The following is a 25,202-nucleotide window of genomic DNA, read 5'->3' as shown; positions in this document are numbered from 1 at the left end:
GAACACAACAGAACACATCAGAACACAGCAGAACACAACACATTAGAACACAACAGAACACAGCAGAACACAAAAGAACACAAAAGAATACATCAGAACACCACAGAACACAACAAAAAACAACAGAACACTAGGCATGAGAACACATGAGAACACATCAGAACACAGCAGAACACAGCAGAACACAACACATGAGAACACAACAGAACACATCAGAACACATCAGAACACAACAGAAAACAAGAGAACACAACAGAAAACAACAGAACACTACACATGAGAACACAACAGAACACAACTAAACACTACACATGAGAAAACATCAGAACACGTCAGAACAAAGCAGAACACAGCAGCACACAACACAATAGTACAGAACGCAAGAGAATACTACACTTGAACACAACAGAACACAACAAAACACAACAGAACACAGCAGAACACTACACAGGAGAACACAACAGAACACAACAGAACACAACAGAAAACAACAGAACACAACCGAACACACCAGAACACAACAGAACAGTACACATGAGAACACATCAGAACACAACAGAACACAAAAGATCACTACACATCAGAACACAACAGAACACAGCAGAACACATCAGAAGAAAACAACAGAACACAACAGAACACAACAGAACACAGCATAACACTACAAATGAGAACACAAGAGAACACATCAGAACACAACAGAACACTACACATGAGAACGTGTCAGAACACAACAGAACACAGAATCATAGAATCACAGAGTCACAGAATCACAGAATGGTCCGGGTTGGAATGGACCTCTTTGGGTCATCTAGTCCAACCCTCCTGCTGAAGCCGGGTCACCTACAGCAGGCTGCACAGGACCGTACAGGTGGGGAGTAGGACATACTCTGTTCGAGTCGCTGGACCTTCTGGAAGAATTTATTGACAGCTGAGACAAGGGAGGAAGAGAGACTTTCCTCATATTGCTGGAGTCTGACAGCCACCTCATCCACTGTTGGTGCCTCTTTACCTTTCCAGTTTACTACTGCCAGTGAGTTGGCATATGAGGAGGGTGCGCTCCGCACAAACTTTCTCCACATAGATGGTGTGCACTGGACTTCATCTGGGTCTGTGGGTAACTGGTCATCATCTGGTTCATTATAAACCAGCTCCCGCACAGCTAATTCCCTCATGTACTGAATACCCCTCTCCATATTGGTCCACTTGCCAGGGTAGCACACAAAATCGTCACTGAAGGGGTACCTCTCCCTCACGCCTGGCAGAAGTCTCCTCCAGAGGCTGAGGACTTGTTCCTTCTTCCCAATGGCCTTGTCAATGCCCCCGTCCCTGGCAAGGGATCCCAGCTGCTTGGCTTCCTTGCCCTCTAACTCAAAGCTGCTGGCCCCGTTATCCCAGCACCGCAGCAGCCAGGTGACAATGTGCTTGCCTGGGTGGTGGCTGAAATCTTTCCGCATGTCTCGCAGCTCGCCCAGGGACAGGGACCGGGTGATGATCTCTGTCTCTATCTCCCGTGATGACCCTGGCTCATTGTCATCCCTCCCGGAGCGATCTGCTCTCTTTGCGTCTTTCTTTAGTTTTACGGGGGCGACTGCTACTGGCATAGGTTGGTCATTGGGCTCAGTCACTGTGCCTGTGGCTGGAGCTGCAGCAGCTGCTGTGCCCACCGGGGGAGCCGGGATAACGCCAGTGGCTGCAGCAGCTGTGGTGCCGGTCCGGGGGGCTGTGACTGCCTGCTGGGCTGGAGGGGCTGCAGGGCCGGCTGGGGGGGCAGCGCCAGTCGCAGTGCCTGCTGCTTCATTTCCCCCCCTTTCCCTTTTAGGCCACTGAATCAGGTTGAACAGGGCTCGGTAGGCGTGGGCCAGACCCCAGCACATTGCGGTGATCTGTGTCTCTCTCGAGTTGCCAGGGTGGCAGCACACTTTTTGCAGATATTTTACCAGATTGTCTGGATTCTGTATTTGTTCAGGGGTGAGTTTAAAAAACACCGGTGGTGCCCACTGCTCTAGACACCTGCCCATGCTGTCCCACACACCCAGCCACTCACAGCTATCCAGCCCTGGGGCAGGTCTCTGCAGGTGTCTGTTCTTAACGGCTTGCTTAACCCTAAACAAAACCTGCAACACATTCAGGAGACATAACAAAAGGAGAGTGCTGCCCTGAGCATCCCACGGGTACTCAAAATTCTCAAAAGCAGTTAGGACCAGCCTGAGGGAGAGAGGGGGGGCGAAAGAGTGGGGGAAGGTATCCCCTCCAGTTTTCCCTACAGGCTGGGTTCGATTATTAACAAATTCTAAGACATAGGATCCGAGGTACGGAAATGACCGCAGTGCCGCATGCAAATACAAGCCTAATTTCATGCACAGTGATGTTATCATGTCATAAGTCAACATCGTACAATACAGTAAAATCATAATCCTGATCCTTTTCCCAGAGGTAATGAACATCACAACAGGAAACAAGTACAGCAAATACGGATTCAAAAACCACAACCATGTGATCAAAGACAGAAACAATTTTACCGGCGACTGTTTAACACAGAAAAATGCGTATAAGAAAATTTAACAAAATGTAAGAAAGCAGTTTTAACAGCCGCTGCTCAGCCCTGCCGTTATTCGTGCCCCACGTCTGGGTGCCAATTTCAAATGTCTTGGTTTCGGCTGAAGCCGGCAACAAAAGCGCCACGTGACCGCCCCACCCCTCGCCGGCGTGCGGAGGAGAATGAAAAGAAAGAGGCAGAAACTGGTGGGTTGGGATAAGGGCAGTTTAACAGAACAGCAAAAAGAGGGAAACAGAAACAACAACGATACAAATAAGGAGAAAAAAAACCACAACAACGAACCGCATGACGCAGACAGCACCGGCGCCACGTTCCCCCAAGCTGCGAGTGAGCTCCCGACGTGCCGCCCCCCCCACCGGAAACCAGCGTGACGTCACATGGTATGGAATACCAGCCTCTGTTCGGCCAGGAGGGGTCAGCTCCCACCCCCCGGCTGTGCCCCTTTCCTGGAGTATGGTGAAAATTACCCCTGCCCTGGCCAAACCAAGGACACCAAAACACCGCTCGCACAGAGGCACAGAGACTGGGGCTGCTTGCTTGTCTTGCCCCTTCAAACTTCAAACGCAGGTTTGGGTGTCCATGCAGGATGCCTCCGGCAGCCCTGCTCTGAAAAAGGGAACGTCTGCAGATAGCTCGCAGCCAGAAAGAGCTAGCCGGGCAAGCTGTTGCACAGCCTCATCTGCCCAGGGCACTGCTTGCACAGAGGCACAGAGACTGGGGCTGCTTGCTTGTCTTGCCAACTCAATCTTCAAACGTAGCTTAGGTAGTCCGTGCCGGGCTCTTCCATCAGCCCTGCTTCGAAAATGCGAACGTCTGCAGATAGCTCGCAGCCAGTAAGAGCTAGCCTGGAAAGCTGTTGCTCAGCCTCATCTGCCCATGGCACTGCTCGTACAGAGGCACAGAGACTGGGGCTGCTTGCTTGTCTTGCCACCTTCAACATCAAAAGTAGATTTGGTGGTACGTGAAGGGGGCCTCCGGCAGGCCTGCTTAGAAAATGCGAATATCTACAGATAGCTCGCAGGCAGAAAGAGCTAGCCTGGAAAGCTATTGCTTGGCCTCATCTGCCCATGGCACTGCTCGCACAGAGGCACATAGACTGGGGTTGCTTTCTTGTCTTGCCACCTCCAACTTCAAACGTAGCTTTGGGGGTCTATGTAGGGGGCCTCCGGCAGCCCTGCTCTGAAAATGCGAACGTCTGCAGATAGCTCGCAGGCAGAAAGAGCTAGCCTGGAAAGCTGTTGCTCAGCCTCATCTGCCCATGGCACTGCTCGCATAGAGGCACAGAGACTGGGGCTGCTTGCTTCTCTTGCCACCTCAAACTTCAAAAGTATCTTAGGTATTTCGTGCCTGGCGCCTCCAGCAAACCCGCTCTGAAAATGGGAATGTCTGCACATAGCTCTCAGGCAGAAAGAGTTAGCCGGGAAAGCTGTTGCTCAGCCTCATGTGCCCATGGCACTGCTCGCACAGAGGCACAGAGACTGGGGCTGCTCGCTTGTCTTACCACCTCAAACTTCAAACATAGCTTAGGTGGTAAGTACCCGGCGCCTCCGGCAGGCCTGGTACAACAATGCGAACGTCTGCAGATAGCTCGCAGGCAGAAACATTTAGATTGGAAAGCTGTTGCTCAGTCTCATCTGCCCATGGCACTGCTCGCAAAAAGGCACAGAGACTGGGGCTGCTTGCTTGTCTTGACCCCTCAAACTTCAACCGTAGTTTGGCGGTCTGTGCATGGGGCCTCCAACAGCCCTGCTCCGAAAATGCGAACGTCTGCAGATAGCTCGCAGGCAGAAAGAGCTAGCCTGGAAAGCTGTTGCTCAGCCTCATCTGCCCATGGCACTGCTCGCACAGAGGCACAGAGACTGGGGCTGCTTGCTTGTCTTGCCCCCTCAATCTTCAAACGTAGCTTTGGTGTTTGGTGCCAAAGGCACAGAGACTGGGGCTGCTTGCTTGTCTTGCCACCTCTAACTTCAACCGTAGTTTTGCGGTCTGTGCATGGGGCCTCCAACAGCCCTGCTCCGAAAATGCGAACGTCTGCAGATAGCTCGCAGGCAGAAAGAGCTAGCCTGGAAAGCTGTTGCTCAGCCTCATCTGCCCATGCCACTGCTTGCACAGAGGCAGAGAGACTGGGGCTGCTTGCTTGTCTTGGCACCTCAAACTTCAAAAGTAGTTTTGGGGTCTGTGCATGGGGTCTCAGGCAGCCCTGCTCCGAAAATGCGAACGTCTGCGGATAGCTCGCAGCCAGAAAGAGCTAGCCTGGAAAGCTGTTGCTCAGCCTCATCTGCCCATGGCACTGCTCGCACAGAGGCACAGAGAATGGGGCTGCTTGCTTGTCTTACCACCTCAAACTTCAAACATATCTTAGGTGGTCCGTACCCGGCGCCTCCGGCAGGCCTGGTCCGACAATGCGAACGTCTGCATATAGCTCGCAGGCAGAAACATTTAGATTGGAAAGCTGTTGCTCAGCCTCATCTGCCCATGGCACTGCTCGCATGGAGGCACAGAGACTGGTGCTGCTTGCTTGTCTTACCACCTCAAACTTCAAACATAGCTTAGGTGGTCCGTACCCGACGCCTCCGGCAGGCCTGGTACGACAATGCGAACGTCTGCAGATAGCTCGCAGGCAGAAATATTTAGATTGGAAAGCTGTTGCTCAGTCTCATCTGCCCATGGCACTGCTCGCAAAAAGGCACCGAGACTGGGGCTGCTTGCTTGTCTTGCCACCTCAAACTTCAACCGTAGTTTTGCCGTCTGTGCGTGGGGCCTCTAACAGCCCTGCTTCGAAAATGGGAACGTCTGCAGATAGCTCGCAGGCAGAAAGAGCTAGCCTGGAAAGCTGTTGCTCAGCCTCATCTGCCCATGCCAGTGCTCGCACAGAGGCACAGAGACTGGGGCTGCTTGCTTGTCTTGCCCCCTCAATCTTCAAACGTATCTTTGGTGTTTGGTGCCGGGCTCCTCCGCCAGTCATGCTCCCAAAATGCGAACGTCTGCAGATAGCTCGCAGCCAGAACGAGCTAGCCTGGAAGCTGTTGCTCAGCCTCATCTGCCCATGGCACTGCTCGCACAGAGTCACAGAGACTGGGACTGCTTGCTTGTCTTGCCACATAACTTCAAAAGTATCTGAGGTGGTTCGTGACGATGTCCTGCGGCAGCCCTGCTCTGAAAATGCGAACATCTGCATATAGCTCGCAGCCAGAAAGAGCTAGCCTGGAAAGCTGTTGCTCAGCCTCATCTGCCCATGGCACTGTTCGCACAGAGGCACAGAGACTGGGACTGCTTGCTTGTCTTACCACCTCAAACTTCAAACCTAGCTTAGGTGGTCCATGCCCGGCGCCTCCAACAGCCCTGCTCCGACAATGCGAATATGTGCAGATAGCTCGCAGGAAGAAATATTTAGCTTGGAAAGCTGTTGCTCAGCCTCATCTGCCCATGGCACTGCTCGCACAGAGCCACAGAGACTGGGGCTGCTTGCTTGTCTTGCCACCTCAAACTTCAAACGTAAAATTGGTGGTCCATGACGGGGGCCTCTGGCAGCGCTGCTCCGACAATGCGAATATCTGCAGATAGCTCGCAGGAAGAAATATTTAGCTTGGAAAGCTGTTGCTCAGCCTCATCTGCCCATGGCACTGCTCGCACGGAGGCACAGAGACTGGGGCTGCTTACTTGTCTTCGCACCTCAAACTTCAAACGTAGTTTTTGGGGTCTGTGCATGGGGCCTCCAGCAGCCCTGCTCCAATAACGCGAACGTCTGCAGATAGATCGCAGGCAGAAAGAGCTAGCCTTGAAGGGTGTTGCTCAGCCTCATCTGCCCATGCCACTGCTCGCACAGAGGCACAGAGACCGGGGCTGCTTGCTTGTCTTGCCACCTCAAACTTCAAACGCAGTTTTGCAGTCTGTGCATGGGGCCTCCAACAGCCCTGCTCCGACAATGCGAATATCTGCAGATAGCTCGCAGGAAGAAATATTTAGCTTGGAAAGCTGTTGCTCAGCCTCATCTGCCCATGGCACTGCTTGCACAGAGGCACAGAGACTGGGGCTCCTTGCTTGTCTTACCACCTCAAACTTCAAACGTAGCTTAGGTGGTTCGTGTCCGGCGCCTCTGGCAGACCTGCTCCGACAATGCGAACGTCTGCAGATAGCTCGCAGGAAGAAATACATAGCTTGGAAAGCTGTTGCTCAGCCTCATCTGCCCATGGCACTGCTCGCACAGAGGCAAAGAGACTGAGGCTGCTTGCTTGTCTTGCCACCTCAAACTTCAAACGTAGCTTTGGGGGTCCGTGCAGGGGTCCTCTGGTAACCCTGCTCCCAAAATGCGAACGTCTGTAGATAGCTCGCAGCCAGAAAGGGCTAGCCTGGAAAGCTGTTGCTTAGTCTCATCTGCCCATGACACCGCTCGCACAGAGGCAGAGAGACTGGGGCTGCTTGCTTGTCTTGCCACCTCAAACTTCAAAAGTAGTTTTGGGGTCTGTGCATGAGGCCTCAGGCAGCCCTGCTCCGAAAATGCGAACGTCTGCAGATAGCTCGCAGGCAGAAAGAGCTAGCCTGGAAAGCTGTTGCTCAGCCTCATCTGCCCATGGCACTGCTCGCACAGAGTCACAGAGACTGGGGCTGCTTGCCTGTCTTGGCAACCCAAACTTAAAATGTAGCTTAGGGAGTCCGTGCATTGGGGTTCCGGCTGCGGTGCTCCTACAATGCTAACATCTGCAGATAGCTCACAGCCAGAAATAGCTAGCCTGAAAAGCTGTTGCTCAGCCTCATCTGCCCATGGCACTGCTCGCACAGAGGCACAGAGACTGGGGCTGCTTGCTTGTCTTGCCACCTCAAACTTCAAACGTAAAATTGGTGGTCCATGACGGGGGCCTCTGGCAGAGCTGCTCCGACAATGCGAATATCTGCAGATAGCTCGCAGGAAGAAATATTTAGCTTGGAAAGCTGTTGCTCAGCCTCATCTGCCCATGGCACTGCTCGCAAAAAGGCACAGAGACTGGGGCTGCTTGCTTGTCTTGCCACCTCAAACTTCAAACGCAGTTTTGGGGTCTGTGCATGGGGCCTCCAACAGCCCTGCTCCGAAAATGCGAACGGCTGCAGATAGCTCGCAGGTAGAAAGAGCAAGCCTGGAAAGCTGTTCCTCAGCCTCATCTGCCCATGCCACTGCTAGCACAGAGGCACAGAGACTGGGGTTGCTTGCTTGTCTTGCCCCCTCAATCTTCAAACGTAGCTTTGGTGTTTGGTGCCGGGCTCCTCCGCCAGTCCTGCTCTTAAAATGCGAACGTCTGCAGATAGCTCGCAGGCAGAAAGAGCTAGCCTGGAAAGCTGTTGCTCAGCCTCATCTGCCCATGGCACTGCTCGCACAGAGGCACAGAGACTGGGGCTGCTTGCTTGTCTTACCACCTCAAACTTCAAACGTAGCTTAGGTGGTTCGTGCCCGGCGCCTCTGGCAGGCCTGCTCCGACAATGCGAACGTCTGCAGATAGCTCGCAGGAAGAAATACACAGCTTGGAAAGCTGTTGCTCAGCCTCATCTGCCCATGGCACTGCTCGCACGGAGGCACAGAGACTGGGGCTGCTTACTTGTCTTGGCACCTCAAACTTAAAACGTAGTTTTTTGGGGTCTGTGCATGGGGCCTCCAGCAGCCCTGCTCCAAAAACGCGAACGTCTGCAGATAGATCGGAGACAGAAAGAGCTAGCCTGGAAAGCTGTTGCTCACCCACATCTGCCCATGGCACTGCTAACAAAAAGGCACAGAGACTGGGGCTGCTTGCTTGTCTTACCACCTCAAACTTCAAACGTAGCTTAGGTGGTTCGTGCCCGGCGCCTCTGGCAGGCCTGCTCCGACAATGCGAACGTCTGCAGATAGCTCGCAGGAAGAAATACATAGCTTGGAAAGCTGTTGCTCAGCCTCATCTGCCCATGGCACTGCTCGCACAGAGGCAAAGAGACTGAGGCTGCTTGCTTGTCTTGCCACCTCAAACTTCAAACGTAGCTTTGGGGGTCCGTGCAGGGGTCCTCCGGCACCCTGCTCCCAAAATGCGAACGTCTGTAGATAGCTTGCAGGCAGAAAGAGCTAGCCTGCAAAGCTGTTGCTTAGTCTCATCTGCCCATGACACCGCTCGCACAGAGGCAGAGAGACTGGGGGTGCTTGCTTGTCTTGCCACCTCAAACTTCAAAAGTAGTTTTGGGGTCTGTGCATGGGGCCTCAGGCAGCCATGCTCCGAAAATGCGAACGTCTGCAGATAGCTCGCAGGCAGAAAGAGCTAACCTGGAAAGCTGTTGCTCAGCCTCATCTGCCCATGGCACTGCTCGCACAGAGTCACAGAGACTGGGGATGCTTGCCTGTCTTGCCAACTCAAACTTAAAACGTAGCTTAGGGAGTCCGTGCAGGGGGGCTCCGGCAGCGGTGCTCCTACAATGCTAACATCTGCAGATAGCTCACAGCCAGAAATAGCTAGCCTGGAAAGCTGTTGCTCAGCCTCATCTGCCCATGGCACTGCTCGCACAGAGGCACAGAGACTGGGGCTGCTTGCTTGTCTTGCTCCCCTCAATCTTCAAACGTAGCTTAGGTGTTTGGTGCCGGGCTCCTCCGCCAGTCCTGCTCTTAAAATGCGAACGTCTGCAGGTAGCTCGCAGCCAGAAAGACCTAGCCTGGAAAGCTGTTGCTCAGCCTATTCTGCCCATGGCACTGCTCGCACAGAGTCACAGAGACTGGGACTGCTTGCTTGTCTTGCCACGTAACTTCAAAAGTATCTGAGGTGGTTCGTGACGATGTCCTGCGGCAGCCCTGCTCTGAAAATGCGAACATCTGCATATAGCTCGCAGCCAGAAAGAGCTAGCCTGGAAAGCTGTTGCTCAGCCTCATCTGCCCATGGCACTGTTCGCACAGAGGCACAGAGACTGGGACTGCTTGCTTGTCTTACCACCTCAAACTTCAAACGTAGCTTAGGTGGTCCATGCCCGGCGCCTCCAACAGCCCTGCTCCGACAATGCGAATATGTGCAGATAGCTCGCAGGAAGAAATATTTAGCTTGGAAAGCTGTTGCTCAGCCTCATCTGCCCATGGCACTGCTCGCACAGAGCCACAGAGACTGGGGCTGCTTGCTTGTCTTGCCACCTCAAACTTCAAACGTAAAATTGGCGGTCCATGACGGGGGCCTCTGGCAGCGCTGCTCCGACAATGCGAATATCTGCAGATAGCTCGCAGGAAGAAATATTTAGCTTGGAAAGCTGTTGCTCAGCCTCATCTGCCCATGGCACTGCTCGCACGGAGGCACAGAGACTGGGGCTGCTTACTTGTCTTCGCACCTCAAACTTCAAACGTAGTTTTTGGGGTCTGTGCATGGGGCCTCCAGCAGCCCTGCTCCAATAACGCGAACGTCTGCAGATAGATCGCAGCCAGAAAGAGCTAGCCTTGAAGGGTGTTGCTCAGCCTCATCTGCCCATGCCACTGCTCGCACAGAGGCACAGAGACCGGGGCTGCTTGCTTGTCTTGCCACCTCAAACTTCAAACGCAGTTTTGCAGTCTGTGCATGGGGCCTCCAACAGCCCTGCTCCGAAAATGCGAACGTCTGCAGATAGCTCGCAGGCAGAAAGAGCTAGCCTGGAAAGCTGTTGCTCAGCCTCATCTGCCCATGCCACTGCTTGCACAGAGGCACAGAGACTGGGACTGCTTGCTTGTCTTGCCACCTCAAACTTCAAACGTAGATTTGGGTGTCCGTGCTGGGGGCCTCCGACAGCCCTGCTCCGACAATGCGAATATCTGCAGATAGCTCGCAGGAAGAAATATTTAGCTTGGAAAGCTGTTCCTCAGCCTCATCTGCCCATGGCACTGCTCGCACAGAGGCACAGAGACTGGGGCTCCTTGCTTGTCTTACCACCTCAAACTTCAAACGTAGCTTAGGTGTTTCGTGTCCGGCGCCTCTGGCAGACCTGCTCCGACAATGCGAACGTCTGCAGATAGCTCGCAGGAAGAAATACATAGCTTGGAAAGCTGTTGCTCAGCCTCATCTGCCCATGGCACTGCTCGCACAGAGGCAAAGAGACTGAGGCTGCTTGCTTGTCTTGCCACCTCAAACTTCAAACGTAGCTTTGGGGGTCCGTGCAGGGGTCCTCTGGTAACCCTGCTCCCAAAATGCGAACGTCTGTAGATAGCTCGCAGCCAGAAAGGGCTAGCCTGGAAAGCTGTTGCTTAGTCTCATCTGCCCATGACACCGCTCGCACAGAGGCAGAGAGACTGGGGCTGCTTGCTTGTCTTGCCACCTCAAACTTCAAAAGTAGTTTTGGGGTCTGTGCATGAGGCCTCAGGCAGCCCTGCTCCGAAAATGCGAACGTCTGCAGATAGCTCGCAGGCAGAAAGAGCTAGCCTGGAAAGCTGTTGCTCAGCCTCATCTGCCCATGGCACTGCTCGCACAGAGTCACAGAGACTGGGGCTGCTTGCCTGTCTTGGCAACCCAAACTTAAAATGTAGCTTAGGGAGTCCGTGCGTTGGGGTTCCGGCTGCGGTGCTCCTACAATGCTAACATCTGCAGATAGCTCACAGCCAGAAATAGCTAGCCTGAAAAGCTGTTGCTCAGCCTCATCTGCCCATGGCACTGCTCGCACAGAAGCACAGAGACTGGGGCTGCTTGCTTGTCTTGCCACCTCAAACTTCAAACGTAAAATTGGTGGTCCATGACGGGGGCCTCTGGCAGAGCTGCTCCGACAATGCGAATATCTGCAGATAGCTCGCAGGAAGAAATATTTAGCTTGGAAAGCTGTTGCTCAGCCTCATCTGCCCATGGCACTGCTCGCAAAAAGGCACAGAGACTGGGGCTGCTTGCTTGTCTTGCCACCTCAAACTTCAAACGCAGTTTTGGGGTCTGTGCATGGGGCCTCCAACAGCCCTGCTCCGAAAATGCGAACGGCTGCAGATAGCTCGCAGGTAGAAAGAGCAAGCCTGGAAAGCTGTTCCTCAGCCTCATCTGCCCATGCCACTGCTAGCACAGAGGCACAGAGACTGGGGTTGCTTGCTTGTCTTGCCCCCTCAATCTTCAAACGTAGCTTTGGTGTTTGGTGCCGGGCTCCTCCGCCAGTCCTGCTCTTAAAATGCGAACGTCTGCAGATAGCTCGCAGGCAGAAAGAGCTAGCCTGGAAAGCTGTTGCTCAGCCTCATCTGCCCATGGCACTGCTCGCACAGAGGCACAGAGACTGGGGCTGCTTGCTTGTCTTACCACCTCAAACTTCAAACGTAGCTTAGGTGGTTCGTGCCCGGCGCCTCTGGCAGGCCTGCTCCGACAATGCGAACGTCTGCAGATAGCTCGCAGGAAGAAATACACAGCTTGGAAAGCTGTTGCTCAGCCTCATCTGCCCATGGCACTGCTCGCACGGAGGCACAGAGACTGGGGCTGCTTGCTTGTCATACCACCTCAAACTTCAAACATAGCTTAGGTGGTCCGTACAAGGCGCCTCCGGCAGGCCTGGTACGACAATGCGAATATCTGCAGATAGCTCGCAGGGAGAAATATATAGCTTGGAAAGCTGTTGCTCAGCCTCATCTGCCCATGGCACTGCTCGCACGGAGGCACAGAGACTGGGGCTGCTTACTTGTCTTGGCACCTCAAACTTAAAACGTAGTTTTTTGGGGTCTGTGCATGGGGCCTCCAGCAGCCCTGCTCCAAAAACGCGAACGTCTGCAGATAGATCGGAGACAGAAAGAGCTAGCCTGGAAAGCTGTTGCTCACCCACATCTGCCCATGGCACTGCTAACAAAAAGGCACAGAGACTGGGGCTGCTTGCTTGTCTTACCACCTCAAACTTCAAACGTAGCTTAGGTGGTTCGTGCCCGGCGCCTCTGGCAGGCCTGCTCCGACAATGCGAACGTCTGCAGATAGCTCGCAGGAAGAAATACATAGCTTGGAAAGCTGTTGCTCAGCCTCATCTGCCCATGGCACTGCTCGCACAGAGGCAAAGAGACTGAGGCTGCTTGCTTGTCTTGCCACCTCAAACTTCAAACGTAGCTTTGGGGGTCCGTGCAGGGGTCCTCCGGCACCCTGCTCCCAAAATGCGAACGTCTGTAGATAGCTTGCAGGCAGAAAGAGCTAGCCTGCAAAGCTGTTGCTTAGTCTCATCTGCCCATGACACCGCTCGCACAGAGGCAGAGAGACTGGGGGTGCTTGCTTGTCTTGCCACCTCAAACTTCAAAAGTAGTTTTGGGGTCTGTGCATGGGGCCTCAGGCAGCCATGCTCCGAAAATGCGAACGTCTGCAGATAGCTCGCAGGCAGAAAGAGCTAACCTGGAAAGCTGTTGCTCAGCCTCATCTGCCCATGGCACTGCTCGCACAGAGTCACAGAGACTGGGGATGCTTGCCTGTCTTGCCAACTCAAACTTAAAACGTAGCTTAGGGAGTCCGTGCAGGGGGGCTCCGGCAGCGGTGCTCCTACAATGCTAACATCTGCAGATAGCTCACAGCCAGAAATAGCTAGCCTGGAAAGCTGTTGCTCAGCCTCATCTGCCCATGGCACTGCTCGCACAGAGGCACAGAGACTGGGGCTGCTTGCTTGTCTTGCTCCCCTCAATCTTCAAACGTAGCTTAGGTGTTTGGTGCCGGGCTCCTCCGCCAGTCCTGCTCTTAAAATGCGAACGTCTGCAGGTAGCTCGCAGCCAGAAAGACCTAGCCTGGAAAGCTGTTGCTCAGCCTATTCTGCCCATGGCACTGCTCACACAGACCCAGAAAGACTGGGGCTGCTTGCTTGTCTTGCCACCTCCAACTTCAAACGTAGCTTAGGTGGTTCGTGCCCGGCGCCTCTAGCAGGCCTGCTCCGACAATGCGAACGTCTGCAGATAGCTCGCAGGAAGAAATACATAGCTTGGAAAGCTGTTGCTCAGCCTCATCTGCCCATGACACTGCTCACACAGAGGCAAAGAGACTGAGGCTGCTTGCTTGTCTTGCCACCTCAAACTTCAAACGTAGCTTTGGGAGTCCCTGCCGGGCTCCTCCACCAGTCCTGCTCTTAAAATGCGAACTTCTGCAGATAGCTCGCAGCCAGAAAGACCTAGCCTGGAAAGCTGTTGCTCAGCCTCATCTGCCCATGGCACTGCTCGCACAGAGGCACAGAGACTGGGGCTGCTTGCCTGTCTTGCCAACTCAAACTTCAAACGTAATATTGGGGTCTCTGCGTGGGACCTGTGGCAGCCGTGCTCTGAAAATGCAAACGTCTGCAGATAGCTCGCAGGCAGAAAGAGCTAGCCTGGAAAGCTGTTGCTCAGTCTCATCTGCCCATGCCACTGCTCGCACAGAGGCACAGAGACTGGGGCTGCTTGCTTGTCTTGCCCCCTCAATCTTCAAACGTAGCTTTGGTGTTTGGTGCCGGGCTCCTCCGCCAGTCCTGCTCTTAAAATGCGAATGTCTGCAGATAGCTCGCAGCCAGAAAGAGCTAGCCTGGAAAGCTGTTGCTCAGCCTCATCTGCCCATGGCACTGCTCGCACAGAGGCACAGAGACTGGGGCTGCTTGCTTGTCTTGTCACCTAACTTCAAAAGTATCTGAGGTGGGCCATGCCCGGCGCCTCCGGAAGGCCTGGTCCGACAATGCGAACGTCTTCAGATAGCTCGCAGGCAGAAACATTTAGCTTGGAAAGCTGTTGGTCAGCCTCATCTGCCCATGGCACTGCTCGCACGGATGCACAGAGACTGGGGCTGCTTATTTGTCTTGGCACCTCAAACTTCAAACGTAGTTTTTGGGGTCTGTGCATGGGGCCTCCAGCAGCCCTGCTCCAAAAACGCGAACGTCTGCAGATAGATTCGAGACAGAAAGAGCTAGCCTGGAAAGCTGTTGCTCACCCACATCTGCCCATGGCACTGCTCGCAAAAAGGCACAGAGACTACGGCTGCTTGCTTGTCTTGCCAACTCAAACTTCAACCGTAGTTTTGCGGTCTGTGCTTGGGGCCTCCAACAGCCCTGCTCCGAAAATGCGAACGTCTGCAGATAGCTCGCAGGCACAAAGAGCTAGCCTGGAAAGCTGTTGCTCAGCCTCATCTGCCCATGCCACTGCTTGCACAGAGGCACAGAGACTGGGGCTGCTTGCTTGTCTTGCCCCCTCAATCTTCAAACGTAGCTTTGGTGTTTGGTGCCGGGCTCCTCCGCCAGTCCTGCTCTTAAAATGCGAACGTCTGCAGAGAGCTCACAGCCAGAAAGAGCTAGCCTGGAAAGCTGTTGCTCAGCCTCATCTGCCCATGGCACTGCTCGCACAGAGGCACAGAGACTGGGGTTGCTAGCTTGTCTTACCACCTCAAAGTTCAAACGTAGCTTAGGTGGTTCGTGCCCGGCGCCTCTGGCAGGCCTGCTCCGACAATGTGAACGTCTGCAGATAGCTCGCAGGAAGAAATACATAGCTTGGAAAGCTGTTGCTCAGCCTCATCTGCCCATGGCACTGCTCGCACAGAGGCAGAGAGACTGAGGCTGCTTGCTTGTCTTGCCACCTCAAACTTCAAAAGTAGTTTTGGGGTCTGTGCATGGGGCCTCAGGCAGCCCTGCTCCGAAAATGCGAACGTCTGCAGATAACTCGCAGCCAGAAAGAGCTAGCCTGGAAAGCTGTTGCTCAGCCTCATCTGCCCATGGCACTGCTCGCACAGAGCCACAGAGACTGGGGCTGTTTGCTTGTCTTGCCACATCAAACTTCAAACATATCTTAGGTGGTCCGTGCCATGCGCCTCCGGCAGCCCTGCTCCGACAATGCGAACGTCTGCAAATAGCTCACAGCCAGAAGGGGCTAGCCTGGAAAGATGTCGCTCAGCCTCATCTGCCCATGGCACTGCTCGCACAGAGTCACAGAGACTGGGGCTGCTTGCCTGTCTTGCCAACTCAAACGTAAAACGTAGCTTTGGGAGTCCGTGCAGGGGGGCTCCAGCAGCTGTGCTCCTACAATGCTAACATCTGCAGATAGCTCGCAGGCAGAATTAGCTAGCCTGGAAAGCTGTTGCTCAGCCTCATCTGCCCATGGCACTGCTCGCACAGAGGCACAGAGACTGGGGCTGCTTGCTTGTCTTGCTCCCCTCAATCTTCAAACGTAGCTTAGGTGTTTGGTGCCGGGCTCCTCTGCCAGTCCTGCTCTTAAAATGCGAACGTCTGCAGATAGCTTGCAGCCAGAAAGACCTAGCCTGGAAAGCTGTTGCTCAGCCTCATCTGCCCATGGCACTGCTCACACAGAGCCAGAAAGACTGGGGCTGCTTGCTTGTCTTGCCACCTCCAACTTCAAACGTAATTTTGGGGTCTCTGCCGTGGGACCTGTTGCAGCCCTGCTCTGAAAATGCGAACGTCTGCAGATAGCTCGCAGGCAGAAAGGGCTAGCCTGGAAAGCTGTTGCTCAGCCTCATGTGCCCATGGCACTGCTCGCACAGAGGCACAGAGACTGGGGTTGCTTGCTTGTCTTACCACCTCAAACTTCAAACATAGCTTAGGTGGTCCGTACCCGGCGCCTCCGGCAGGCCTGGTACGACAATGCGAACGTCTGCAGATAGCTCGCAGGCAGAAACATTTAGATTGGAAAGCTGTTGCTCAGCCTCATCTGCCCATGGCACTGCTCGCACAGAGGCACAGAGACTGGGGCTGCTTGCTTGTCTTACCACCTCAAACTTCAAACGTAGCTTAGGTGGTTCGTGCCCGGCGCCTCTGGCAGGCCTGCTCCGACAATGCGAACGTCTGCAGATAGCTCGCAGGAAGAAATACATAGCTTGGAAAGCTGTTGCTCAGCCTCATCTGCCCATGGCACTGCTCGCACAGAGGCAAAGAGACTGAGGCTGCTTGCTTCTCTTGCCACCTCAAACTTCAAACGTAGCTTTGGGGGTCCGTGCAGGGGTCCTCCGGCACCCTGCTCCCAAAATGCGAACGTCTGTAGATAGCTTGCAGGCAGAAAGAGCTAGCCTGCAAAGCTGTTGCTCAGCCTCATCTGCCCATGGCACTGCTCGCACAGAGGCACAGATACTGGGGCTGCTTGCTTGTCTTGGCACCTCAAACTTCAACCGTAGTTTTTGGGTCTGTGCATGGGGCCTCCAGCAGCCCTGCTCCAAAAACGCGAACGTCTGCAGATAGATCCCAGGCAGAAAGAGCTAGCCTGGAAAGCTGTTGCTCAGCCTCATCTGCCCATGGTACTGCTCGCACAGAGGCACAGAGACTGGGACTGCTTGCTTGTCTTACCACCTCAAACTTCAAACCTAGCTTAGGTGGTTCATGCCCGGCGCCTCCGTCAGCCCTGCTCCGACAATGCGAATATCTGCAGATAGCTCGCAGGAAGAAATATTTAGCTTGGAAAGCTGTTGCTCAGCCTCATCTGCCCATGGCACTGCTCGCCCAGAGGCACAGAGACTGGGGCTGCTTGCTTGTCTTGCCACCTCAAACTTCAAACGTAAAATTGGTGGTCCATGACGGGGGCCTCTGGCAGAGCTGCTCCGACAATGCGAATATCTGCAGATAGCTCGCAGGAAGAAATATTTAGCTTGGAAAGCTGTTGCTCAGCCTCATCTGCCCATGGCACTGCTCGCAAAAAGGCACAGAGACTGGGGCTGCTTACTTGTCTTGGCACCTCAAACTTCAAACGTAGTTTTTGGGGTCTGTGCATGGGGCCTCCATCAGCCCTGCTCCAAAAACGCGAACGTCTGCACATAGATCGCAGACAGAAAGAGCTAGCCTGGAAAGCTGTTGCTCACCCACATCTGCCCATGGCACTGCTCGCAAAAAGGCACAGAGACTGGGGCTGCTTGCTTGTCTTGCCACCTCAAACTTCAAACGCAGTTTTGGGGTCTGTGCATGGGGCCTCCAACAGCCCTGCTCCGAAAATGCGAACGGCTGCAGATAGCTCGCAGGTAGAAAGAGCAAGCCTGGAAAGCTGTTCCTCAGCCTCATCTGCCCATGCCACTGCTAGCACAGAGGCACAGAGACTGGGGTTGCTTGCTTGTCTTGCCCCCTCAATCTTCAAACGTAGCTTTGGTGTTTGGTGCCGGGCTCCTCCGCCAGTTCTGCTCTTAAAATGCGAACGTCTGCAGATAGCTCGCAGGCAGAAAGAGCTAGCCTGGAAAGCTGTTGCTCAGCCTCATCTGCCCATGGCACTGCTCGCACAGAGGCAGAGAGACTGAGGCTGCTTGCTTGTCTTGCCACCTCAAACTTCAAAAGTAGTTTTGGGGTCTGTGCATGGGGCCTCAGGCAGCCCTGCTCCGAAAATGCGAACGTCTGCAGATAACTCGCAGCCAGAAAGAGCTAGCCTGGAAAGCTGTTGCTCAGCCTCATCTGCCCATGGCACTGCTCGCACAGAGCCACAGAGACTGGGGCTGTTTGCTTGTCTTGCCACATCAAACTTCAAACATATCTTAGGTGGTCCGTGCCATGCGCCTCCGGCAGCCCTGCTCCGACAATGCGAACGTCTGCAAATAGCTCACAGCCAGAAGGGGCTAGCCTGGAAAGATGTCGCTCAGCCTCATCTGCCCATGGCACTGCTCGCACAGAGTCACAGAGACTGGGGCTGCTTGCCTGTCTTGCCAACTCAAACTTAAAACGTAGCTTTGGGAGTCCGTGCAGGGGGGCTCCAGCAGCTGTGCTCCTACAATGCTAACATCTGCAGATAGCTCGCAGGCAGAATTAGCTAGCCTGGAAAGCTGTTGCTCAGCCTCATCTGCCCATGGCACTGCTCGCACAGAGGCACAGAGACTGGGGCTGCTTGCTTGTCTTGCTCCCCTCAATCTTCAAACGTAGCTTAGGTGTTTGGTGCCGGGCTCCTCTGCCAGTCCTGCTCTTAAAATGCGAACGTCTGCAGATAGCTTGCAGCCAGAAAGACCTAGCCTGGAAAGCTGTTGCTCAGCCTCATCTGCCCATGGCACTGCTCACACAGAGCCAGAAAGACTGGGGCTGCTTGCTTGTCTTGCCACCTCCAACTTCAAACGTAATTTTGGGGTCTCTGCCGTGGGACCTGTTGCAGCCCTGCTCTGAAAATGCGAACGTCTGCAGATAGCTCGCAGGCAGAAAGGGCTAGCCTGGAAAGCTGTTGCTCAGCCTCATGTGCCCATGGCACTGCTCGCACAGAGGCACAGAGACTGGGGTTGCTTGCTTGTCTTACCACCTCAAACTTCAAACATAGCTTAGGTGGTCCGTACCCGGCGCCTCCGGCAGGCCTGGTACGACAATGCGAACGTCTGCAGATAGCTCGCAGGCAGAAACATTTAGATTGGAAAGCTGTTGCTCAGCCTCATCTGCCCATGGCACTGCTCGCACAGAGGCACAGAGACTGGGGCTGCTTGCTTGTCTTACCACCTCAAACTTCAAACGTAGCTTAGGTGGTTCGTGCCCGGCGCCTCTGGCAGGCCTGCTCCGACAATGCGAACGTCTGCAGATAGCTCGCAGGAAGAAATACATAGCTTGGAAAGCTGTTGCTCAGCCTCATCTGCCCATGGCACTGCTCGCACAGAGGCAAAGAGACTGAGGCTGCTTGCTTCTCTTGCCACCTCAAACTTCAAACGTAGCTTTGGGGGTCCGTGCAGGGGTCCTCCGGCACCCTGCTCCCAAAATGCGAACGTCTGTAGATAGCTTGCAGGCAGAAAGAGCTAGCCTGCAAAGCTGTTGCTCAGCCTCATCTGCCCATGGCACTGCTCGCACAGAGGCACAGATACTGGGGCTGCTTGCTTGTCTTGGCACCTCAAACTTCAACCGTAGTTTTTGGGTCTGTGCATGGGGCCTCCAGCAGCCCTGCTCCAAAAACGCGAACGTCTGCAGATAGATCGCAGGCAGAAAGAGCTAGCCTGGAAAGCTGTTGCTCAGCCTCATCTGCCCATGGTACTGCTCGCACAGAGGCACAGAGACTGGGACTGCTTGCTTGTCTTACCACCTCAAACTTCAAACCTAGCTTAGGTGGTTCATGCCCGGCGCCTCCGTCAGCCCTGCTCCGACAATGCGAATATCTGCAGATAGCTCGCAGGAAGAAATATTTAGCTTGGAAAGCTGTTGCTCAGCCTCATCTGCCCATGGCACTGCTCGCCCAGAGGCACAGAGACTGGGGCTGCTTGCTTGTCTTGCCACCTCAAACTTCAAACGTAAAATTGGTGGTCCATGACGGGGGCCTCTGGCAGAGCTGCTCCGACAATGCGAATATCTGCAGATAGCTCGCAGGAAGAAATATATAGCTTGGAAAGCTGTTGCTCAGCCTCATCTGCCCATGGCACTGCTCGCAAAAAGGCACAGAGACTGGGGCTGCTTACTTGTCTTGGCACCTCAAACTTCAAACGTAGTTTTTGGGGTCTGTGCATGGGGCCTCCATCAGCCCTGCTCCAAAAACGCGAACGTCTGCACATAGATCGCAGACAGAAAGAGCTAGCCTGGAAAGCTGTTGCTCACCCACATCTGCCCATGGCACTGCTCGCAAAAAGGCACAGAGACTGGGGCTGCTTGCTTGTCTTGCCACCTCAAACTTCAAACGCAGTTTTGGAGTCTGTGCATGGGGCCTCCAACAGCCCTGCTCCGAAAATGCGAACGGCTGCAGATAGCTCGCAGGTAGAAAGAGCAAGCCTGGAAAGCTGTTCCTCAGCCTCATCTGCCCATGCCACTGCTAGCACAGAGGCACAGAGACTGGGGTTGCTTGCTTGTCTTGCCCCCTCAATCTTCAAACGTAGCTTTGGTGTTTGGTGCCGGGCTCCTCCGCCAGTCCTGCTCTTAAAATGCGAACGTCTGCAGATAGCTCGCAGGCAGAAAGAGCTAGCCTGGAAAGCTGTTGCTCAGCCTCATCTGCCCATGGCACTGCTCGCACAGAGGCACAGAGACTGGGACTGCTTGCTTGTCTTGCCACCTCAAACTTCAAACGTAGATTTGGGTGTCCGTGCTGGGGGCCTCCGACAGCCCTGCTCCGACAATACGAATATCTGCAGATAGCTCGCAGGAAGAAATATTTAGCTTGGAAAGCTGTTGCTCAGCCTCATCTGCCCATGGCACTGCTCGCACAGAGGCACAGAGACTGGGGCTGCTTGCTTGTCTTACCACCTCAAACTTCAAACGTAGCTTAGGTGGTTCGTGCCCGGCGCCTCTGGCAGGCCTGCTCCGACAATGCGAACGTCTGCAGATAGCTCGCAGGAAGAAATACACAGCTTGGAAAGCTGTTGCTCAGCCTCATCTGCCCATGGCACTGCTCGCACGGAGGCACAGAGACTGGGGCTGCTTGCTTGTCATACCACCTCAAACTTCAAACATAGCTTAGGTGGTCCGTACAAGGCGCCTCCGGCAGGCCTGGTACGACAATGCGAATATCTGCAGATAGCTCGCAGGGAGAAATATGTAGCTTGGAAAGCTGTTGCTCAGCCTCATCTGCCCATGGCACTGCTCGCACGGAGGCACAGAGACTGGGGCTGCTTACTTGTCTTGGCACCTCAAACTTAAAACGTAGTTTTTTGGGGTCTGTGCATGGGGCCTCCAGCAGCCCTGCTCCAAAAACGCGAACGTCTGCAGATAGATCGCAGGCAGAAAGAGCTAGCCTGGAAAGCTGTTGCTCAGCCTCATCTGCCCATGGTACTGCTCGCACAGAGGCACAGAGACTGGGACTGCTTGCTTGTCTTACCACCTCAAACTTCAAACCTAGCTTAGGTGGTTCATGCCCGGCGCCTCCGTCAGCCCTGCTCCGACAATGCGAATATCTGCAGATAGCTCGCAGGAAGAAATATTTAGCTTGGAAAGCTGTTGCTCAGCCTCATCTGCCCATGGCACTGCTCGCCCAGAGGCACAGAGACTGGGGCTGCTTGCTTGTCTTGCCACCTCAAACTTCAAACGTAAAATTGGTGGTCCATGACGGGGGCCTCTGGCAGAGCTGCTCCGACAATGCGAATATCTGCAGATAGCTCGCAGGAAGAAATATATAGCTTGGAAAGCTGTTGCTCAGCCTCATCTGCCCATGGCACTGCTCGCAAAAAGGCACAGAGACTGGGGCTGCTTACTTGTCTTGGCACCTCAAACTTCAAACGTAGTTTTTGGGGTCTGTGCATGGGGCCTCCATCAGCCCTGCTCCAAAAACGCGAACGTCTGCACATAGATCGCAGACAGAAAGAGCTAGCCTGGAAAGCTGTTGCTCACCCACATCTGCCCATGGCACTGCTCGCAAAAAGGCACAGAGACTGGGGCTGCTTGCTTGTCTTGCCACCTCAAACTTCAAACGCAGTTTTGGGGTCTGTGCATGGGGCCTCCAACAGCCCTGCTCCGAAAATGCGAACGGCTGCAGATAGCTCGCAGGTAGAAAGAGCAAGCCTGGAAAGCTGTTCCTCAGCCTCATCTGCCCATGCCACTGCTAGCACAGAGGCACAGAGACTGGGGTTGCTTGCTTGTCTTGCCCCCTCAATCTTCAAACGTAGCTTTGGTGTTTGGTGCCGGGCTCCTCCGCCAGTCCTGCTCTTAAAATGCGAACGTCTGCAGATAGCTCGCAGGCAGAAAGAGCTAGCCTGGAAAGCTGTTGCTCAGCCTCATCTGCCCATGGCACTGCTCGCACAGAGGCACAGAGACTGGGACTGCTTGCTTGTCTTACCACCTTAAACTTCAAACGTAGCTTAGGTGGTTCGTGCCCGGCGCCTCTGGCAGGCCTGCTCCGACAATGCGAACGTCTGCAGATAGCTCGCAGGAAGAAATACATAGCTTGGAAAGCTGTTGCTCAGCCTCATCTGCCCATGGCACTGCTCGCACAGAGGCAAAGAGACTGAGGCTGCTTGCTTGTCTTGCCACCTCAAACTTCAAACGTAGCTTTGGGGGTCCGTGCAGGGGTCCTCCGGCACCCTGCTCCCAAAATGCGAACGTCTGTAGATAGCTTGCAGACAGAAAGAGCTAGCCTGCAAAGCTGTTGCTTAGTCTCATCTGCCCATGACACCGCTCGCACAGAGGCAGAGAGACTGGGGGTGCTTGCTTGTCTTGCCACCTCAAACTTCAAAAGTAGTTTTGGGGTCTGTGCATGGGGCCTCAGGCAGCCATGCTCCGAAAATGCGAACGTCTGCAGATAGCTCGCAGGCAGAAAGAGCTAACCTGGAAAGCTGTTGCTCAGCCTCATCTGCCCATGGCACTGCTCGCACAGAGTCACAGAGACTGGGGCTGCTTGCCTGTCTTGCCAACTCAAACTTAAAACGTAGCTTAGGGAGTCCGTGCAGGGGGGCTCCGGTAGCGGTGCTCCTACAATGCTAACATCTGCAGATAGCTCACAGCCAAAAATAGCTAGCCTGGAAAGCTGTTGCTCAGCCTCATCTGCCCATGGCACTGCTCGCACAGAGGCACAGAGACTGGGGCTGCTTGCTTGTCTTGCTCCCCTCAATCTTCAAACGTAGCTTAGGTGTTTGGTGCCGGGCTCCTCCGCCAGTCCTGCTCTTAAAATGCGAACGTCTGCAGGTAGCTCGCAGCCAGAAAGACCTAGCCTGGAAAGCTGTTGCTCAGCCTATTCTGCCCATGGCACTGCTCACACAGACCCAGAAAGACTGGGGCTGCTTGCTTGTCTTGCCACCTCCAACTTCAAACGTAATTTTGGGGTCTCTGCCGTGGGACCTGTGGCAGCCCGGCTCTGAAAATGCGAACGTCTGCAGATAGCTCGCAGGCAGAAATGGCTAGCCTGGAAAGCTGTTGCTCAGCCTCATCTGCCCATGGCACTGCTCGCACAGAGGCACAGAGACTGGGGCTGCTTGCTTGTCTTACCACCTCAAACTTCAAACGTAGCTTAGGTGGTTCCTGCCCGGCGCCTCTAGCAGGCCTGCTCCGACAATGCGAAGGTCTGCAGATAGCTCGCAGGAAGAAATACATAGCTTGGAAAGCTGTTGCTCAGCCTCATCTGCCCATGACACTGCTCACACAGAGGCAAAGAGACTGAGGCTGCTTGCTTGTCTTGCCACCTCAAACTTCAAACGTAGCTTTGGGAGTCCCTGCCGGGCTCCTCCACCAGTCCTGCTCTTAAAATGCGAACTTCTGCAGATAGCTCGCAGCCAGAAAGACCTAGCCTGGAAAGCTGTTGCTCAGCCTCATCTGCCCATGGCACTGCTCGCACAGAGGCACAGAGACTGGGGCTGCTTGCCTGTCTTGCCAACTCAAACTTCAAACGTAATATTGGGGTCTCTGCGTGGGACCTGTGGCAGCCGTGCTCTGAAAATGCAAACGTCTGCAGATAGCTCGCAGGCAGAAAGAGCTAGCCTGGAAAGCTGTTGCTCAGTCTCATCTGCCCATGCCACTGCTCGCACAGAGGCACAGAGACTGGGGCTGCTTGCTTGTCTTGCCCCCTCAATCTTCAAACGTAGCTTTGGTGTTTGGTGCCGGGCTCCTCCGCCAGTCCTGCTCTTAAAATGCGAATGTCTGCAGATAGCTCGCAGCCAGAAAGAGCTAGCCTGGAAAGCTGTTGCTCAGCCTCATCTGCCCATGGCACTGCTCGCACAGAGGCACAGAGACTGGGGCTGCTTGCTTGTCTTGTCACCTAACTTCAAAAGTATCTGAGGTGGGCCATGCCCGGCGCCTCCGGAAGGCCTGGTCCGACAATGCGAACGTCTTCAGATAGCTCGCAGGCAGAAACATTTAGCTTGGAAAGCTGTTGGTCAGCCTCATCTGCCCATGGCACTGCTCGCACGGATGCACAGAGACTGGGGCTGCTTATTTGTCTTGGCACCTCAAACTTCAAACGTAGTTTTTGGGGTCTGTGCATGGGGCCTCCAGCAGCCCTGCTCCAAAAACGCGAACATCTGCAGATAGATTCGAGACAGAAAGAGCTAGCCTGGAAAGCTGTTGCTCACCCACATCTGCCCATGGCACTGCTCGCAAAAAGGCACAGAGACTAGGGCTGCTTGCTTGTCTTGCCAACTCAAACTTCAACCGTAGTTTTGCGGTCTGTGCTTGGGGCCTCCAACAGCCCTGCTCCGAAAATGCGAACGTCTGCAGATAGCTCGCAGGCAGAAAGAGCTAGCCTGGAAAGCTGTTGCTCAGCCTCATCTGCCCATGCCACTGCTTGCACAGAGGCACAGAGACTGGGGCTGCTTGCTTGTCTTGCCCCCTCAATCTTCAAACGTAGCTTTGGTGTTTGGTGCCGGGCTCCTCCGCCAGTCCTGCTCTTAAAATGCGAACGTCTGCAGAGAGCTCACAGCCAGAAAGAGCTAGCCTGGAAAGCTGTTGCTCAGCCTCATCTGCCCATGGCACTGCTCGCACAGAGGCACAGAGACTGGGGCTGCTAGCTTGTCTTACCACCTCAAAGTTCAAACGTAGCTTAGGTGGTTCGTGCCCGGCGCCTCTGGCAGGCCTGCTCCGACAATGTGAACGTCTGCAGATAGCTCGCAGGAAGAAATACATAGCTTGGAAAGCTGTTGCTCAGCCTCATCTGCCCATGGCACTGCTCGCACAGAGGCAGAGAGACTGAGGCTGCTTGCTTGTCTTGCCACCTCAAACTTCAAAAGTAGTTTTGGGGTCTGTGCATGGGGCCTCAGGCAGCCCTGCTCCGAAAATGCGAACGTCTGCAGATAACTCGCAGCCAGAAAAAGCTAGCCTGGAAAGCTGTTGCTCAGCCTCATCTGCCCATGGCACTGCTCGCACAGAGCCACAGAGACTGGGGCTGTTTGCTTGTCTTGCCACATCAAACTTCAAACATATCTTAGGTGGTTCCGTGCCATGCGCCTCCGGCAGCCCTGCTCCGACAATGCGAACGTCTGCAAATAGC

This window comes from Opisthocomus hoazin, chromosome 22, assembly GCF_030867145.1.
Source record: "Opisthocomus hoazin isolate bOpiHoa1 chromosome 22, bOpiHoa1.hap1, whole genome shotgun sequence".
Classification (NCBI taxonomy): domain Eukaryota; kingdom Metazoa; phylum Chordata; class Aves; order Opisthocomiformes; family Opisthocomidae; genus Opisthocomus; species Opisthocomus hoazin.
This window is presented reverse-complemented; position numbering follows the sequence as displayed.